This window comes from Sinocyclocheilus anshuiensis, unplaced genomic scaffold, assembly GCF_001515605.1.
Source record: "Sinocyclocheilus anshuiensis isolate Anshui unplaced genomic scaffold, SAMN03320099.WGS_v1.1 scaffold1635, whole genome shotgun sequence".
NCBI lineage: Eukaryota > Metazoa > Chordata > Actinopteri > Cypriniformes > Cyprinidae > Sinocyclocheilus > Sinocyclocheilus anshuiensis.
In genome coordinates this window covers 367300-385473 of record NW_015549682.1, presented here as the reverse complement: position 1 = coordinate 385473, position 18174 = coordinate 367300, and the positions used below count along the sequence as shown (strand labels likewise).

Below are 18174 nucleotides of genomic sequence, written 5' to 3'. Positions count from 1 at the left end.
ACACACACACACACACACAGAGAGAGAGAGAGAGAAAGGGAGAGAGAGAGGTCGGAGATTGCAGATTGCGCTTCCCACACACATAAACTTCTTGTCAACGCTTCTCCGCGATTTTTATTAATAAAATAGCCTAGATACTAGATCGCTATATTATATTCCTGAACAGCAAGGTGGTAAAATCGCTGTTTTTGAAGTAATTAATTGTTTGTAGAGAGACGCGCAGACGCAGGTAAAGCACACACAACTTTCATCTCTCTCTCTCTCTCTCTCTTTCTCTCAATCGGTAATTAATTGAAATAAATGCTATAATTCATTCAAATAAATGTGATCTTACTGCACTATTTCATCTCTGTGTCTGATTTGAAGCAGGCAGAATGCTAGAGCTAACGAGCCGTAACTGACGAAAATATTAGAAAAGATTATTAAAAGATTAATCGTTTGACAGCACTTTACTGTATACTATATATAGGCTATGGGAAGTCGTGGCCTAATGGTTAGAGAGTCGGACTCGTAACCCAAAGGTTGTGGGTTCGAGTCTCGTACCGGCAGGGATTGTAGGTGGGGGAGTGAATGTACAGCGCTCTCTCCCACCTTCAATACCACGACTGAGGTGCTCTCGAGCAAGGCACCGAACCCCCAACTGCTCCCCGCAGCATAAATGGCTGCCCACTGCTCCGGGTGTGTGTTCACGGTGTGTGTGTGTGCACTTTGGATGGGTTAAATGCAGAGCACTAATTCCAAGATGGGTCACCATACTTGGCCACATGTCACAACCACAACCGTTTCTGAGGAACTACATTGTTTGGCGGAATAATAATGTTTTTATTAATATCATTACATTTTATTTGCTTTGTTTTATTTTGTGAAACCTTGATACATATATGAAATAAACGTTTTATAAAAGCAATAAGCCCCGTGAACCCGTGGTTTACAGTGAATTTATAACAACTAAGGGGGGGTTAGGCACTCCGCTTCGCATGTGTGTGTGTGTATATATATATATATATATATAAACATGAATAGGATTTTTATAGCAGATAAACCGTACTGCTGCACTCTATTGAGAGAGACCTGAACAGAAAAAGTGCTGAAGGCTGCATCCGGATTCATGAGAGTGAATATTTCATTATAAGGCAGGCTTGTTTTCATTCTTCAAAGGTATGGTATATAATTTTTTGGATGATACAGTATTTTCTTTTATCTACGCATAAAATTTGAGTGTAGAAGCAAGTCATTCTTTGGCTGATTTCTCTTGAAAAGTCTAAACACTGTGGCTCTGTGGAGCTATCAAAACATTGATGTATCCGACACAGCGAAACTGCTTCAACCAACGCTGTTTATTCAGTGAATTGTAACTGTTACTTCACTGCATTGCAAGCATTAGAATATGTAGTTATTTTTGCCAGATAATTTGCCAAATTTTGCCAAAATACAGAAATTACACACTTTATTTTTAATCAGTAATGTCAGACCATGATTACTGTCTGTATCCGGGTCAATATTGTGATTGCAGATTGAAGCAATCCAAATGTTGCTCTTATTTGTTCTGTGCATCCTGAATTGGGGCATCATTTGCACATGATGTTTGATACTCATGAAGAAATATAGTTAGAAGATGCATAAGTGACATTCTTACATGTTTTTACGACATTAATCATGGTGGATAAATATGAAAATCTGAAAGTTTGACATGCATGCAGTAGCACTAATTTAGGCATTAGGTCAACATTTTCTTTTTTTGTCTGAAAACATTTACCTTTCACAGTACACGACAGTCAACATTTTATACTTGTATAAGCACAGTAGCCAGACAGGGTTTCATTAAATTAAATCACAATATTTTCCAAATGGCCAGGCCAAAATCCAAAATGAATGACATGAATAGCATGTCTTTTATCTTATGACTGAATGGTTGAGTGACTCTCGACTCTACTGTGCACTGTTTGGATATTATAATGAGACCACCGTCTCACAGCTTTTTTGTTTTTTTTACTGAAATTTTAAAAAGGTAGAAAAATCAGAGAGGATTAAAAAAAATCTATATCCTTGGATAAGAAAAGAGGACATGAATGTAATGTTTTTAAATTCCTGAAGGTCCATTTTCATAAAATGTCTTAGACTGAGAGTTAAAGAAAAAAATGTAATTAAAACGAGACTGGGCTATATTTGTAGGAATATTGGAATGTATGGCCATTAAAGGAATAGTTCTGCCAAAAATGAAAATTCTATCATTTATTACCCTAGTGAAAAATAAATATACTAAAATGTACAGTATTTAAAATACAATTATTTCATGCTAAGTATACTACAAATGAATTTGCATGTTTATGTACTTTAAAAAATACACTGGAATTGTATTTTTAGTATACTAAACTGGTATACTTAAAGTCTGCTAAATTGGAACTGCTAATTTTGTGCTTAATGCACTTTAATTGTACAGAAGTAGTGCTGAAGTCCAACTAAAGATATACTGAAGTGGAACTACTGCAAGTATACTTCAGGTACACTTTAAATATCTTGTATTTAAAGACGGATATTATTCAAAGATCATACAATCCTCATCATTAGTGACATTAAAACACATTTAAGGCTTAATATTAAGAAATGCATTGCATTGTGCACAAGTCATAATCCAAATATAGTTTAATTATAATTTTTATATCAGTAAGTCTTGAGCGATGTCAGTAAATATGATAATAGATTTGAACTATATTTAGTATGAAATAAATGTATTTTAAATGTATTACTTTTTGAATAGAGTAACCCTCATGTTGTTCCAAACGAGTTTCTTTCTTACGTTGAACACCAAAGAAGATATTTTGAAGAAGGTTGACAGCCAAGCAGCTGAAGGTAGCCATTGACTATGGAAGTCAATGGCTACTGTCAACTGTTTGGTTACCTAAGTTCTTCAAAATATAAAAAGATTGGTAACATTTTAAGGATCAATTCTCACTATTAACTAGTTGATCTATTAAAGATCTATTAAAATATGAAAAGATCTATTAAAATATGTTTAGATATCTCATTATAACAGCAGAAAGAGCTGTCCAAGCTGAATGCAAAAGAAAAACACAACACATCATGTTCTAAAGAATGGCAGAAAAAATCCAGGTTCATCAATAATGTTAAATCGCTTCAATAACCTTAAAGGGGTCCTATTATGCTTTTTCACTTTTTCAACTTCAATTAATGTGTAATGTTGCTGTTTAAGCATAAAAAAATCTGCAAGGTTACAAGGCTCAAGGTCCACTCTAAAACAAGATATTTTCTTTAACAGAAAACACTTTTCAAGAATTACAACAAACAGCGTTTTGCCAATCACAAAACACATGGCCAGCTAACCAATCAGAGCACATTTCATTTTTTGGAAGGAGGGGCTTCATCATAACAGTAACTAAACAGTGTGTTTGAGACAGAATGGGAAGAGAGGTGCTGCAATAATGTCAAATATGTCAAATGTGATTTTGGAAAAATTCAAGCATGCAAAACGTACTCGGTTACAAACATAACCTCAATTCCCTGAGATACGGGAACAAGTACTGCATCTGCTAAGACGCTATGGGAAAAAGTCGTTTTGCTCCTGAACTGAAGCCTTTTTTCAATAATGCAGTGTAACTGCACGGCCATTGGTTCGTGCAGTACACTTTAAAAACAAACCAATGGCTCGGCAACGGTGCTGAACGAACCTATGGCCACGAAGCCCGCCAAAGCCCGCCAGAATGGCTAGCAACGCAGCACTCGTTCCCGTATCTCAGGGAACCGAGGTTATAACAGAGTACATTCCCTATCGATACTTCACTCATGCTAAGACGCTATGGGAACCAGTACAATCACGCAGTGCTATGGCAGAGGAATGACTACATGTGTAACCTTGCCCTAGGCACCTCAGTGCCCAAGGGGACAAGAATAGTAAACACCTCCCAAGGTGAACAGGCTAAGCTCACAGAGGTCACGTCCAGCCTGAGTGATCGTTCCAGAAGACTTGCACAGCCTATGTGGGCCGAGAGCGCACAAGTAAATCCTCTGATGGGTTTGAGCATGTTACAGCCAAACTCCTGCTCAGAGCGGTACTGCGTAAACAGGTGCGTGCCAGTTATGCAGAAAGAACCCTAGCCTGCAAGGCAGGGACGTCCAGGTTCTCAACTAGAGATCGCTCGCGCTGGCAGAGAGACGCTGGTCAGGCTGGGTGAAGAGGACGGGGGAAGCCTCTCTGTTTGGAGAGAGCGAGGCACGCGAGACTTGAGCCGCCATGAGCCCGCTCGCATCCGAGCGCTGCGATCCTCTACAGGCTCCTGGGAGGAAGAAAACGGGAGGACGCTAGGGGCAGAGTAACTTTCTGAAAAGAAAGCTATCCGCGAGGGCAGAGAGGCGAGACTCGTGTTCTCACAGTGGGAACAATCCGTCTCGGTGAGCGCGGATTCCGCGTGGGATTTCCCCAAGCAGGAAACGCACTCATGGTGACCGTGCAGGGGAGACATGCACGTACCGCAATAATGGCGCAGCATTTGAAACAACGCCACGAAAATTTGCTCTTAGAAATGTGCTCTTTATAAGGCTCGCTGGATGGCGGAGCGGCACTGGAGGCGGCGAATCAGCCGAGCAGAGACTCTTCATTCAGCGGAGATCAGCGTAGAACGTTGTCGCTGAAGAAGAAGAAATCTGAATCCTATGGCAAAGTGCCCGCTTATATAGCTAGATGGCCCCGCCCATTCTGGTGGACTTTGGCGGGCTTTGTGGCCATAGGTTCTTGCAGCACCGCTGCCGAGCCATTGGTTCATTTTTAAAGTGTACTGCACGAACCAATGGCTGTGCACTTACACTGCGTTATTGAAAAAGGCTTCAGCTCAGGAGAAAAATTACTTTTTCCCATAGCGTCTTAGCAGATGCAGTACGAGTGAAGTATCGATAGGGAACCTATTCTAGTGCAGCCCAAAAAACAAATCAAGGCTTTGAAAAAGGGCATAATAAGACACCTTTAAAGAAAAAAATATAGCCCATAATGTGATCTATTTCTAAGTAAAACAGGACATTTATCTGCAAGAAAACAAATGTGGAGCAAGACTTGATTATATTCATCAAGGAACTGATTGGATTGAAAAAATAAAGTGGGCGTCACATATCAGAACAGAGCCAGATGTTTTGAGGAAGGTCTTGTAAATGCTCAAAGTAGGCCATCGCCCCTGCTGGTGGATGCTGTAACTACACCATCACCAGACAACAGACAGTAGACAGTAAGGGATCAGTAAAGAAAACCATCCTCCTACAGTAGTTCCACCAGCTTCCTCCTTTCTCCTTAAGTAGCACAGACAGACTAGACGTGCATGTGAATCATCCAAAATAAATAGTAGTCAGCCAACCAAAATTGTCTGCTTCACAGTGGCAACCATAGTCTCCTTCACAGCATCCTTTCCAGCCTTGTTTTTCCAGGCTGGGGATTTCTGACGCCTAAATCTCTGACCCCATTGAGTGGCAGCATCTGTAACCGTAATATTCTATCCATCAATATTTTCTCTTTTCTCAAGTATGGAGGTAAAGGGAAGTCATATTTTGGGCACTGAAAGGGTGTACAGAGGAAAGACATGTATGGCTACGCACAGTAAACAACCACAAATGGAACAACATTTTGCCACAAGCAAACACGGATAGACACAACTTGTTTGGTGTTCTAGATGGGGGAATATAGAATATTCCAGAATCCAATCCAAACAGCTGAGGATAGAAGACCAAGATATAAATTTGCTCAGTATTGACGTAACGGTATGCAGAGGTTAGTGAGAAACAGGACACAACTAACACATTTCATCAAATCTACATTTAGCAAAATAGCAAATAGAGAAACATTTAGGGTAAGATTTATGCCCGCCTTAAGAACATTGCGCATTTACTTTTAAAATGTAACATATTTTATTATAGGTTTAGCATGTGCAGGATGATGATGCATCAGACAATGTGTTATTATAGGAAATAAACTGAAACATTTGTTAATTTAGTTGTCATGGCACAAAATATAAGAGTCCAACTTACTACTGGGGTCTAAAATAGTTTTGACAAATAATTGAATAATTGATTGACCATGTAAATCCCAATGAAAAGAGATTCATCTGAAAGGTAAATTTATTCTGTGACTTATATACAGGCATATGAACATAAACATATTTAATTGTCCATAATTTATTTTAGGATAAGTCTTAATAGCAACTGAATGATTTTATTCAATTACAGGTTTTAATGAATAGTGAAGATGCCTGAAATGTAGATCTAACTCAAGGAATTATTGAATATTATTTTGTACTACATTTAGAAAATAATATCACTAGTAACAACATGCCACTCTGGGCCAATATTGAGGTAATCTTTTCATTTAATTATTTATTTTATTTTTTTTACTCCACAAATCTAAAAACATTGATGTGTCCACAGATCCCTCATTGGTAACAAGTACACATAAAAAAAAATCAACTAAAAATGGAAAACATTTTAAGCGTTTTAGCCATTCATTTACACGGCAATGGCATTTTGGGGGCCTAAAAATGCTACATTTTGAAAAGGGGTTTCAAAGTCTTAGAAAATGGTACATTATATGGATGTTATCGCCTCTGTGTAAATGACAAAAACATGAATTTGTGAAAACAGTGACATTGTGCGCATACATATTACTTGTTTAGTCTATAGGTATGTGCACAGGCATGTAGTATTTCTTTACAAAGTGGCATCGCCAGCTACGGGCTTGGCATAATACAGCGTCTTTAGTTGTTTTCACAGATCTGTGTGAATGGGTGTGTTAGGTTTTGATAATGTTGTCGCCTGTGCGTGAAACTTTTCAAAAACGCAAAGGAAAAACATTTTCCATTTTTAGTACTGTACATCGTTGTTGTGCAAACATACCCTAAATCTCACAAATGAGTTGTTGACATAGTATTTTGTGTCATCATACATAATCTTGATTTTGCCACAAGTCACAATATAAGAGTTTAAAGACTTCTTTAAGAAAGCTAAAATGTCATGCTTGCTTAAACAAATGTGGTTTTATCTCATGTTTACTTTTGTCAACACTATCGATTTACAGCATAGTACGTTATTTTCAAATGCGATAAACCATTAACTTTTAGGGTAATTCTTTAGTATAAGGACCAATTCTCACTATTAACTAGTTGCTTATTAGCATGCATATTATTAACATCTTTATATGTTGTTTATTAGTACATATAAAGCACATATTCTGCATGACCATATTATACATCTCTAATCCTACCCAATAACTAAACTTAACAACTACCATACTAACTATTAATAAGCAGAAAATTAGGAGTTTATTGTGGTAAAAGTATAGTTAATGGTTTGTTAAAGGCGAGAATTGGACCTTAAAATAAAGTGAACACTCCTAACTTGCTGCATATTAATAGTTAGTAAGGTAGTTGTTAAGTTTAGGTATGGGGTGGATTAAGGGATCTAATACTGTAAAGCTGCTTTGACACAATCTGCATTGTAAAAAGCACTATATAAATAATGGTGACTTGACTTGATCTAAAAAATGTTCATAGGACATTAATATGTGCTTTATAATTACTAATAAACAGCCAATATGCCACTAATATGCATGCTAATAAGTAAGTAGTTAATAGTGAGAATTGGTCCTTTAAATAAACTAATAAAACATTACCAGATTCAAGTTCATGAAACATGCAAGAATCCATATAATATCACTTCACAGAAATGTTACCACAGGCCCATGTTTCCTAATGTTCTGCTCTTGTTTCCCAATTACTAAATGTCAAATTTGCAGTTTGTGAATTCACCCCTTGTCTGTCTCCTTGATTTTATATTTTGAAGGAGTTATTACAAATATCATTGGGTGTATCAGGGTGTGACTGGTCACCTGGGTTGGCCTGTCAAAACAAAAAGGCCAGAGCTAATGAAAACAAGATGCTTTGTCGAGATACACGGTTTCTGCGAGTGGCTTTATGTTACGGGGTCACTCGAGTCCAACCTCATTTACTACACGTCAACTGCTGCTTCCTCAAGAGAGTAACAAGCAGTCAGCAAACTCTCTCGTCGATGGCATTCCTGAGCCTAATTCAATCGGATGTATATCATCCTGGTGCCATTCATAGCTGGCTTACATTACTCAAATAATATTAAATTGAAGCAGAACACAATGCAGGTCCTGCAGAGATACAGAAATAAGCCATTGGCTGCGAGGTGTTCCTCAATTACGCTAAACAGACCTCCGATTGTGAGGCCAATGAGGCTGGCAAACAACACACAATAACTGGCAGGATACTGATCGTCTTTACCGCTCTATCAAGATACTGAGCATAATTCGGGATTAAGCTTTCCCCAGAGGCGGATCACAAGTAATTAGACTGCGCCTCACAATTATTTCTGAAAACTGTTCCCTCTTCACTGGCTTGACTCTCAGCCACCAAAATAAACAGCAGAGTCAAGGGGGAAGCTAAGATATTCGAATTTATAGCATTTCATTCAAAACAGTCTTCTTTTTGTTAAACAGTGCTGGAGGCAGTCCAGGAAGAAAACGATAAAAATACACAGGGTATAAATACATGAGGTTTTTGCACACCCTGTGTTTGAATGACCGTGCATTTCTGTCTCAAAAAACGAATGTGTCTTTTCAAGGAAATACCTCAACTAATATTGAGTTTACTGTATTTAGGCTTAAGGGAGTAGAGGATCCAGCTTGGCACTGTGTCACTTCATGATTTTATGAATAGGCTGCTGACTCCGCTTGACTCGTTAATATGAACACAAATATAGTTTCTGCAGATCTGTATGCTGTCATACCTCATTAAGTTAATATTTATAGCAGTATTTACTCAGTGGTATCATACAAGTAATAATGTGATGGTAACATGTTGTAGAGGTATAGTTGAGGTGTGGCTCTAAATGCAGCTTGTTTATTAATGAAAATCAAATTTCCCGAAGGTCCAGGACCAAAAACCACAGCATCACGGTATACTAGTCAAATCAAACGTTTAAGACACGATACAATAAGAACCGGCAGAGACTCGTGATGGGTGTTAGGTTTCTCCCATCACTACAAGGCACAACTGAAACACAGGCTATAGACTAATATTAACAGTAAGGGAGGAAGTAAACAAGACACAGGTGAACATAACCAAGGAAACTGATCAAACACTCTTTACCAATAAAACAATGGAATAAAATGTGAATTAAGAGTTCTTGAAAATTTAAGCATAAGAGTCCTTGGGAAACACAGGAACACAAGAAACTTGACAGTGATCACTTTAAAAGTTTTAAACATATTTAATGAATGTATGTTTAATTAAAAATATTAAATACATATCTTGTGAATTTTCTAAAATTTACAAATGTAAAATTGCACTGAAAGAAAAAAAGTTAACTTTTAACAAGATATGAAAACCTATGTAGAATTAAAATGATTGGAAATATGTTTAAAAAGAGTAAAAACAATTTAAACAATCATGTTTGGATTTCAAAATTTTGCCTAAAGTGCTCATTTTTAGTGGGAGGCATCCTACTGTCACGTTGCACACACACACGGGACGAGGAGACGCTGGAGAATATGTTGACAAGACTTTATTTGCACCAAGGAACCAAGGGAGACGAACACAGGAAGACGTTCACACGAAGACGTACAACAGCGGACAGAGAACTTGGGACTGGGAACACATTTTATACACACACACACACACACACAGGAGGAGGGGATGACGAGACAAACCTGGGAGCAATAAAACCAAGGGAAACACCTGGGACAAATGAAATAAACTAATCAGGACAGGAACAGGAAACTAACCAAATAAGGGCATGGGAAGGCACATGGGGAGCAGGACACACACAAAACATGGAACAGAGTCTGACACCTACAGACTATTGGCCATTTTTAACAAATGAAAAACAATGTACTGTTTTGTTGAAAAGTGCGAGGAAAATTGTCTTGCAATGTGATATGAGACTGGATTATTTGTACTTTTAAAAAAGAATTTGTCACTCCACAGGATCACTGACATGAATTAGTGAGGGGACAAAAAGGATGAAAAATACTGCAAAACAGTAACTATTTATTTTTACCTAAATAAACTTGTAATTTGCTGCTTATTGATAGTACGGCAGTTGTTGTAGTTGTTAAGTTTAGGTATTGGGTAGGGTTAAATGATCTAGAATATGGTCATGCAAAATAAGGCATTTAATATGTGCTTTACAATTACTAATAAACAGCCAATATGCTAGTAATATGCAAATACTGTAGCGACTAGTATTCCCTAGTCTAAAGTGTGTTTGTATTTCCCTATTTACTGTATGTCCATATACATATTCTTATATGTATTATGCTAAAAGTGATATTGATGAAAAAAATGAAAAAAGTCAACGGACATGTTATGTGTCAACTACCCACATGCTGATTTATATTAGGTTATCCTCACAAAAATGTACCATGGTAACCACAGTTTCCACCAAAATAATATAACTGCTACAGCGATTGTTACTACAACAAAACTGTGGTAAGAAAATAAAAAAAATAAAAAAATAAAAAAGACTTATTATGGTTTTACAGTAGTAACATGTTTTTGAAGGAAATGTGAGGGTACTTGCCCATGTAAAAGTTGCCCTGGCATAATATGTTCTAATGGTTGCTTGCTGGCTCTAATAAAAAGTGCACATCCAACATACAATAATAATATTCTAGGTTATAGATTCCCATGTCCCTCTTTCAGCTTACCTCTCTTGAACAAGCTGCACCTATTGTATTTGTGTAGAAACTATGATTTCTACAGCACCTTTGTGGGAGTAGTGACAGTGTGAATGTTTAAGCATCAGAGCATCAAATTTTAAATAAAAATGCATAATTCCAGGATCTGGAAATCATAATGTTTTAATGCTGGAGGTGCCGCACATTTCAGTATACATTTCCCAGTGTCAGTAACCATTTCTGTGCAGCGGAGATGGTTTTTGACTATAGCTCTTTGTAACAGAACATGGCATCACTGTTCACGTTAGCCACACCAAACCAAGCAGTGGTCAAGCTTTTGCATCACCACTACGGTCAAAAACAGTTAGGTTCCAAGATGTTTTGTTTGTCGTCATTTCTGAGAAGCAAACTATGTACACAATATTTGCGGCCTTCAGTTTTTGGCAGTAATGAAGCAGATATTTGCTGCTGAGTTGACTTTACTGTGGTCATTGGCAATTTTTGTTGAAGCTTTCCCAGAACAATGGAAAAAAAACAATCAGCCAGAGAGTCATGAGACATATTATTTTATGTTCTGAACTGAAAATTATAGTTTAAAAAAAAATTCCTTGCACAATAAAAGTGGTCCTTGAGGTCCACTCAGTGAAACCATTCATTAATGTGTACCTAATCTTCAGACCAAGTCTGCAAAAATGCAAGCATGCTATCTGCTTTTAAATTGCAAAACAATCTCAGTTCTCTACAATATACATCACTCATAACTCACAGTTATTGTGTTTCATGTGCAACAATGTTAATTTGTTCACTTAGAAATTTAGAGCTTGAGCATTATGAATAGGCTTCAGGTTGGCTTTCTTGGACTGGATGACAATTGGACACAGAGTAAGAAGAAAAAGAGAGACAATTAGAGACAAAGAGGAGTGGGACAAGAAGAGAACAAAGGTGTTGACCATCAGGTCAACCATAATTTGAGTTTTTAAGGAGACTGGGCACAGAATCCAGCTTAACCTAAGCTGCTACACTCTAGTCAGTGTCATCCCAAAATGAGAACAGGTAAGTAAACTTATCTTCTATCTCACGTTAGTGTATATACAGTACTGCAGCACCAACAGCACTGCTGAAACATTTCATTGCATACTGAAAAAATCTTGCACCCTAACCATTCATCATGTTTTTGCAGAATTGCAAGATGATCCTTCACTGGAGGAAGAAAACGGTTGTTCACAGCAGAGCAGGAGCAACACATGGTAAATATGGTCATAGCAAACAACAGCTTGACGACTACATCAACAAATCATCACTGACAACACAACAGAGGGATGGACTAGATCCGTCCAGGTGTGTTGCCATCTGGGACAATGTAAGTTTCCACCGGACTGCTCTGGTTTTATTCAATTGGTTCATTGATGCGCAATCTGCCACTATAATATCCATATTTTTCATTTCAAGAAGTCAGCATGTGGAATGCAATGAAAATGATTTTAAAAAGAATAATTTCTTGCATTTCTGTTTATAGTGTAAAAATATACTGGACATGCTTGTATATGCAGTATTTGTGCACATACATGTATGTGTGAATGATGTGAACAATCTCCTATTCACTCCACTTCATACAGCACATGCAAAAGACTCAAGACAGTAGTGTTTTACATGCATCACATCCATGTAATACATATATGCAGGTTTTATTATGTTTATTCATGGTTAACAAGATTTATTTGTAATCACACCACTATTTAGCTGAAAAACAAATCAACAGATCAATTCTAACCTGTCATAAAAAGAAGAATTTACCAAAAATACAGGCTGCAGAACATGACGTATGAAGATCAGGAAGATGATCATTATAAGCTGTGAATAGACAGACCGAAGGAAAAATTATGTGGGAGTGGGATAGAAAAAAAATGCAATACCGTGCAGACCTCTATAGAAAAGTCTACATGAAGTGCATAAGCTGTTATGAGTTCAGTGCCATTGGCAAAAAAAAAAAAAAAGGTTCATTGCCATTGGCAATAATGTAGTGATGCGTGAAGGACTGCTCACAAAGATGTCATTTTCAAAAGGAAGCGGTACAAATATGACAGATAAAGTCAAAGCAAAACTCCTGAGCCAGTAAAAATGACAGTATTAACAAAATTGCATCCTGTGATCAGCGATCCACAGCGCGAAGTTGATGTATTTCCTCAGCGAGCAGCACGGATCAGCTCTAGGCATGACGAAGCGGATATCGTCCTCTTTTGGAAGCCAAACAAAGTAGTTTCGCTTTCACAACGAAACACACAGTGCATTCACGACATGGCGGCAGCGGCAACAATACTACAGCGAGAATAAAAGTTACGCCTTCTTTCTTTGCGTGAACATTTGGGCGACGTAGACATGTAGGGGCGTGTTAGAACGAGCCGTTTTAGGTAGGTGTGGTTGACGCTTAACTTTTATAAAGAATATCTCTTTGGATTTGAGACTTTAATCTTTGCAACTTTACAGATCTTCTTTATGCACCAAGAGCTTGTAACACTCCAAAGAGAAAGGAAAAATTGAAATCGCATCATATGACCCCTTTAATATACGGAATAGTGAAAACTAAACAAGAAACAGGTGTGCACAATTGGTAACTACAGAAGCACTGGGAACTGTTAACTCAGCCACTGGATATATACACAATAAGATGAAAATGGAAATATTGGGAAACACAAACGCAGATGATATGTGACACATTTTTAGATGAACTAATCTAAAGCGAAAAGAACCAAATAATTTCTCTGTGAAACATGAAAAGAAAAACCACCTAAATACCATGGTAGTAAATAAAACAGCAGTAAATATTTACACATCTTACTATAAAAGGAGCTTATTATGGAAATGCTAGTGTATATTTGTTTTCTCTAGTATATATTTGTTTTGGTATTTTGTACTTCTTTACACCTAACTTTTCCTTCCTTGTTGTTGACATGCTTTCAAAATATCCCCTTTTTTAAAGGAGAAGAAAGAGAGAGGGCAGTGATCTTGTAAATTATAGCCTTGCCATCGTGTTTTTAATGGCACGTCCACAATCTGGAAAAGACATGAATATGTTGCTTCTGACATATTGCACCACATGAATGTTCGAGCCGAGTGGCTTCCTGGACCTTATGAAGCCTGTGAGTCAGTGCCACTCCTCCTCAACTGTGCAATTTGCATTTGATGAGCAAAACCACAGGCCACAAGACTGGTTGTCCCTTGGAAATGCTTGCAAAACCACATTCTGACTTAGTGCAGCATTTAGTTCCCTAATTACAGTCTTGCATTGGCCAGATACGACTCAAGAACGGCAGCTGAATTTGGTATGGAAACATTGTGAGTTGTGCACTCATGGGCCAGAAGTGGCCTCTCCCTCCGTTTCTTCCCCTGTAATTGAAAAAAATGAGTGTTTTTATCCATTATATAAGATATTTTAATATACAGTATATTTTCTTGTTGAACACTGCCAACACAGCATTTTAATTTTCATCTAAAGCTTAAAAACTGGTTACATAAAGTGCAGAGTGGACACTAGGAGTTTTGCAATACCTTAATAGATATTTACACCGTGTCATTCATTTGTAACTGCCCAGACAGGGGGTGGATGTTTGTATGTAACGGAGGCCGAATGGTTGTCTGTGTGCCACCAGCTCAATCGTTTGCACACAGCTGTTAACCTGTATGTGGGCTCATTATAGCGATCTTAATGCAATGACAGAATAACCCCATCTAGATTATGGATTAGAAGACATGTTTTTAATTCCCTTATGTGCTACCTATTTTTGGATACTACAGATGTTACGCTCTTAACTAAGATGCTAACAATGTGCTAACATAAGATAATGTTTGAGGGACTTTTATGGATGCACGTGCACACACACACATTTTGCATGGTTTACATACTGTATATGCACAGATGGTTTTAATTTCTTTGCATGTTACATTGTCTCCAAGCATGCCTGCCTAGCATATCAATATAAACATATCTGAATTCTTTAACAATCTCATTGTTTTTTTTGTACTGTTGACATATGAAGCAATTTCGTAGCTGGGTGCTCTGATAATTATGACACGTAGTTTGAAATTGCACCAATTTTAGTTGGTAAATAAAATGAAAGTAAAGGTGTCTTGATGCCAACAACAACAGTTTTTCCTCCACTGTTATCTTCAGTATTATTTTTTGAATCATGGCTTCTTGCTTTCTACAGCTAGTAAAACTGATGCTTTCTGTCTATGCATCACTTTTCAAGTAAAGAAGAGTTGAGCAGGTGAGCATTGAGCAAGACATCAGCGCATTTACTCTGAAATATTACAGGTGCATTGTAATGGGTTCATTACATTTTCAAAGGCCTGAGGCAGGGGAGTGAACAGACAAATTAAAGGATTTTATGAAAGTAAATATGACTAAGGATAAGTCTGAAAGCCTCCCAAAGAGAGATATCCTGCAATAAATAGCATAAATGAATGATGACAAGTCTGGAGAGAAAAAAAGAGACCACCAAAAGGTCTGTAGCTTCAGCCAAAGTCTCAGTTTATGCAATGTGACATTCAAATGGTAACACACACAATAGTGGAAAGGGAAAATGTTTTATATGTATGAGCAGGTTTTGATGAAATATTACAAACAATTACTTGGAATATGGAATAATGTGCATCAGTTAATCACTCACAATAAGACCAGATACCGTATCAGCATAGAGGCTAGTGTTGTTAGCATAAGTTAACATCTTCATTATCACATGCGAAGATGTTACTAGTTTTTGCAACCACCTTCATTAATGCCCTAACAACTAATTCAAGCCCAGAAGGCATGTTTTACAGTGTTTCTCATTTGAAAATGAGTGCTAATGTAATTAGCCGTAACATAAACATAGCCCGAGACCAAAACATGTACTCTAATAAAGCTCACTTCTGTACACTACTGTAGGATTTTAATGTCATTTGAAGGTCCCTAGCTGCAAACATATCTAAAATGCAGTGTGAAATTACACCAAGGCTTTGCTGTCACATCCTTTTAGTTGCACCTCTGGCATTCTAACAAATAGCCCGTGCCAAATGACATGAAGGCTGAAACTGCCATGCAGCAAATAGTAGGAAACACCGCCTGATACCATGATGCAGCAGGAGAATGTCAAGCAAGTGTCAACCTAATTCATGCTGTTATCAAGGGATCTCCGCTGCCCTTTGGTCGCTCAATGGCCGCTGTCAGACTGCTGCCTACTCGTGAGTGTCAGAACTAAATGTGGCTCCGTGCTCGTGAAAAGCTTTTCAGTGTAAAATGTGATAAGAAGGGTTCTGAGGAGTGACTTTTTGCCACAGCTTGTCTATAGCCAGATACGACGACACCTTGGTAGAAAAAAAAGATTGTAACTCAAAGCTAACATTTTAAGCAATCTATTCTAATTCTATTTTACAATCTCATTTCAAGTTCACTTCCAATTTTCCACTCAAATCCATTTTTTTTTTAAAGATGGTTAGATAATCTTGGCAAACACATTTGAAGAGATGATGCTCCTTAACTGGCCCATAAGTATAACACTCTACTCTGGGATGATCATCATAACATAACTAATTTTATTAGTTTAAACTTATTATGTTATATGATATATGAAAATATAAGAACGTTAGATTTCCAGTTTTGCATATATGCAGTACATTCAACATCTATTCAGAAAGATTAACTTCTATCTATGTCATTCTTAAGAGCAAGTTTCATAATATTTGCAACCTAGAAATAGTTCTTTTAAGCAAAACATAAAGTGAGCAAAACATTTTATGCTGTCATATGGTCATGTTACAATGTGCTCCACCTATGGGGCATGTTGTCACATTTCACTTCCATTTTTTGAGGGTGAATAAAGAAAAAACATACATGCTGTAATTATGTATCAAAGCAACATATTTGTACTAGACAAGTGTGAAATTACTGTGGATAAAAAATATATACTCCGAACCCCCTGTGGATTTACACAAATTGAGAGAGTCAAAAAGTATCAGGTTGTGCCCAGCGCTCCCCTACATTAACTCCAATAATTGTTCAGTTATGAGTCGATAAAGTGCACTTAAAACAAAACAACAACCTAATTGGTTAATAATTCACCCAAAAATGAAAATTCTGTCATCATTTACTCACCCTCAAGTTGTTCTAAATCTGTATGATTTTCTCTCTTGTCTTCAACACAAAAGAAGATATTTTTACTTCCATTTACTTACATAGTATGAAAAAAAGTCAATGGCTACCAGCAACTGTTTGGTTACCCACATTATTTTTTGTGTTCAACAGAGGATAGAAGCTCTGCTGTGCACTTGTTCCAATTACAGGATTGGAACAAGTGGAGGGCGAGTAAATGATGACAGGATTTTTATTTTCCGGGTGAACTGTCCCTTTAAGAAAACAGCAGTGCCAAGCTGACTCAGTTTTCAGCTGGTCTTTTTACAAGTGCTGCAACACTCTGTCCAAAGATGCAGCCTGCTGTGAACTGGCAGAGGTCAGAAGAAACAAGGAGATGTTCTGCGTAAGTGTCTGATTGGAGCCGTGGAACATGAGCGGAAGGACAGAGAGAGCACTCAGAGTTGAATAGTGGGCATCCCAATGGGAGTTAATCAGAGATTGCTTAATTATCAGGAGGTGTCTCTCATCTTTTTCAAAACATCCCACCCCTTTGATTAGCCAGTTAAATGGCCTATTGTAAGCGAACCTTGATGGCAAGGTCAAATGTATTTCTGTGTAGTCCTCAGACAACCAGTCAATTTAGATTGTTCTGTACCATTTACAGAGGGACGCATGAAACATTTCTGAAAACATGTAAAAATTACAAAATAAAATGTTGCTATTTTTGAGTTAAGATGAGCTCCCTTCTTTGACTGCTGCCTACTAGCTTATTATTTAAGCAGATTTTCTGATTTGCGTAAGTCATTTTTGCTTATGTCATGACTCCAGTATTACAACTTATCTGTCTAGTAATATCTTTTGGCTAAATTTACTAAAACGGGTGAGTTTCAAAGACAATGATGTAGTTTCATGTTCAAATGATAAATGTTGGCATCAGTGGAATGCAAAATTAAATTTGTTAAAAAATTGTTTTATTTTCAGTATTTCAGTATCTCATTCAGGTGCTTATTGTTTAATGCACCTTGCTAATGAAGTGCCCTGTCCAAACATTGCAGGCCTTTCCATCGCTAAACAATGCAATGTGTGAAGTGATGTCAAACAGCTTTGAAAATACTCAGCAAGTCACGCAGTGATGAATCATAAATCATCACTACAATTTTATTTTTAGACGATTTGTTAATTAAAGTGAGAAAAGATGATAATCTGTTGCTTTGATTAGCATGTTGTTAGGTTCTGTGAAATTGCACCTTATTCTGTCTGTACACAAAGTACAGGGTGTACTAATTAATTAGTATTCACACTGAGATATTTGTAGATAATCTTAACCTTTTTGAATGTTGTAGGACACACACACACACACACACACACACACACA

General features: G+C 37.3%; 1 protein-coding gene across 1 annotated transcript in view; it reads right to left on the bottom strand.

The window, feature by feature from the left end:
• pth1r (parathyroid hormone 1 receptor) overlaps positions 1–18174 on the bottom strand; it is an 88521-nt gene that overhangs the window by 52980 nt on the left and 17367 nt on the right. The window lies entirely within an intron of this gene.